This window comes from Lissotriton helveticus, chromosome 4_1 (assembly GCF_964261635.1).
Source record: "Lissotriton helveticus chromosome 4_1, aLisHel1.1, whole genome shotgun sequence".
In the NCBI taxonomy this organism is placed as follows: Eukaryota; Metazoa; Chordata; class Amphibia; order Caudata; family Salamandridae; genus Lissotriton; species Lissotriton helveticus.
In genome coordinates, this window is record NC_136063.1 from 969,237,402 (window position 1) to 969,240,536 (window position 3,135).

A 3,135-nucleotide genomic window follows, 5' to 3' on the forward strand; every position below is an offset into this window, starting at 1 on the left:
GCTCCATTAAAGATCACGCTCAAAATCACGTTCAGGCTCATAAATAAATAAGCTAATATAGCCAATACAGCCAACTTTCAGAACAAATAGACACTATTAAAACAGGGAGTGAGGAAAGAAAAATTAAGCTAAAAAGAAATGGTAAAAAATACAAAACTTGATGCTCCTTTAATGTTGAAAATAGATTTATTTTCTTCTGTATCATGTTTACCTCTATATTTCCTTTGCGCAGAAGCTGATAGAATGATTAGATAAATCAATTGAATATAGGTGATGAATATTTATTTATTGCTAAACCACATGGAAAAAACGTTACTGGTTCAAAATTATAACACTAAGTATGGAAATCTCTTTTGTATTGCATTTTTTTTGAAGTCATATTAGTTTCTTCATGTTGATAATATGAAACTTAATTCATATTATCCAGCTGAAATTAAGCTTTCCAAATCTCCCGGTTGAAATATCATTAGCACTGCTTCCTGTGCTGGTCCTCCAGAAAATGTGCAAATTGTCCTGTTAGCTCAGTTGGTTAGAGCGTGGTGCTAATAACGCCAAGGTCACAGGTTCGATCCCTGTACAGGCCACGTTAATTGTTTGAAAAAAGATGAATTTTTCTTGTGTCTCATTTTGGACTGTTTATCTCCTTGGATCAAACGCTGCTTGAAGGATTGGAGGAATACATTTGATATAATTGTAGAATTAATTACTATTCTTAAAGCGCCTGGAATATCTATTAATGGTTCTAAGTTCTAACGCCAAGTAACTAAATCTCCTATTTATTGCAATTTATTGAGATAATTTTTGTTTAGTCTTGTTGATAATATATAATGATACTATGAATGTAAACAGCTGAATATAAGCATTCCAACTATCCTGGATTAACAATCAGTAGGACGTCATCATCTGCTTCATCTTCAATAGTATGCTATATATTTAGTGAGACTATTAGTTTAGTCTGTTAGAGCATGAAGTTAAAAACGCCAAGGACATACTTGCAATCAGTCTCCAATCCAATACTTGATGCTCCTTTAATGTTGAAAATAGATGTATTTTCTACTGTATCATGTTTATCTCTATATTTCCTTTGAGGAGAAGCTGATAAAACGATTAGATGAATCAATTCAATATAGGTGATGACTTTATTTATTGCTTAACCACATGGAAAAAACGTTATTGGTTCTAAGTTATAACACTAAGTATGAAAATCTATTTTGTGTTGTAAGTTTTTTTTAAGGCATATTAGTTTCTTCATGTTGATAATATATAACAATAACTTCAAAGTAAACTGCTGAAATTAAGCTTTCCAAATCTCCTGGGTTAACTATGATTTGCCCTTCTTCATATGCTGGACCTCCAGCTAGGTGTGCAAAATGGCCTGTTAGCTCATATGCTTAGAGTGTGGTGCTAATAACGCCAAGGTCATAAGTTCGATCCCTGTACAGGCCAAGTTTAATTGTTTGAAAAAAGATGAATTTTTCTTGTGTCTCATTTTGGACTGTTTATCTCCTTGGATCAAACGCTGCTTGAAGGATTAGATGGAATCAGTAGCATTTCATCATCTGCTAATTCTTCAATAGTATGCTATATATTTAGTGAGCCTATTAGTTTAGTCTGTTAGAGCATGAAGTTAAAAACGCAAAGGACATACTTTCAATCAGTCTCCAAGCCAATACTAGATGCTCCTTTAATGTTGAAAATAGATGTATTTTCTACTGTATCATGTTTATCTCTATATTTCCTTTGAGGAGAAGCTGATAAAATGATTAGATGAATCAATTGAATATAGGTGATGACTATTTATTATTGCTAAACCACGTGGAAAAAACGTTACTGGTTCAAAATACTAACATTAAGTATGGAAATCTCTTTTGTATTGCAATTTTTTTGAAGTCATATTAGTTTCTTCATGTTGATAATATGAAACTTAATTCATATTAAACAGCTGAAATTAAGCTTTCCAAATCTCCCGGTTGAACTATCATTAGCACTGCTTCCTGTGCTGGTCCTCCAGAAGATGTGCAAATTGGCCTGTTAGCTCAGTTGGTTAGAGCGTGGTGCTAATAACACCATGGTCACAGGTTCAATCCCTATACAGGTCAAGTTTAATTGTTTGAAAAAAGATGAATTTTTCTTGTGTCTCATTTTGGACTGTTTATCTCCTTAGATCAAACGCTGCTTGAAGGATTTGATGAATACATGTGATATAATTATAGAATTAATTACTATTTTTAAAGCGCCTGGAATATCCATTAATGGTTCTAAGTTCTAACGCCAAGTAACTAAATCTCTTATTTATTGCAATTTATTGAGATCATTTTTGTTTAATCTCGTTGATAATATATAAAGATACTATGAATGTAAACAGCAGAATATAAGCTTTCCAACTATCCTGGATTAACAATCAGTAGGACTTCATCATCTGCTAATTCTTCAATAGTATGCTATATATTTATTGAGACTATTAGTTTAGTCTGTTAGAGCATGAAGTTAAAAACGCCAAGGACATACTTTCAATCAGTCTCCAAGCCAATACTTGATGCTCCTTTAATGTTGAAAATAGATGTATTTTCTACTGTATCATGTTTATCTCTATATTTCCTTTGAGGAGAAGCTGATAAAATGATTAGATGAATCAATTCAATATAGGTGATGAATATTTATTTATTGCTTAACCACATGGAAAAAACCGTTAATGGTTCTAAGTTCTAACACTAAGTATGAAGATCTCTTTTGTATTGTAATTTTTTTTAAGTCATATTAGTTTCTTCATGTTGATGATATATAACAATACCTTCATAGTAAACTGCTGAAATTAAGCTTTCCAAATCTCCTGGGTTAACTATCATTTGCCCTTCTTCATATGCTGGACCTCCAGGTAGTGGTGCAAAATGGTCTTTTAGCTCAGATGGTTAGAGCGTGGTGCTAATAACGCCAATGTCACAGGTTTAATCCCTGTACAAGCCAAGTTTAATTGTTTGAAAAAAGGTGAATTATTCTTGTGTCTCATTTTGGACTGTTTATCTCCTTGGATCAAACGCTGCTTGAAGGATTGGATGGAATCAGTAGCATTTCATCATCTGCTTCATCCTCAATAGTATGCTATATATTTAGAGAGCCTATTAGTTTAGTCTGTTA

At 32.6% G+C, this 3,135-nt stretch overlaps 1 non-coding gene across 1 annotated transcript; it reads left to right on the plus strand.

Annotated features, from left to right (window-relative positions):
• The first annotated feature begins 510 nt into the window (after positions 1-510).
• On the plus strand, positions 511-584 carry TRNAI-AAU (transfer RNA isoleucine (anticodon AAU)). Its single transcript has one exon. It is a non-coding gene; the product is annotated as a tRNA-Ile (tRNA).
• The last annotated feature ends 2,551 nt before the right edge of the window (positions 585-3,135 follow it).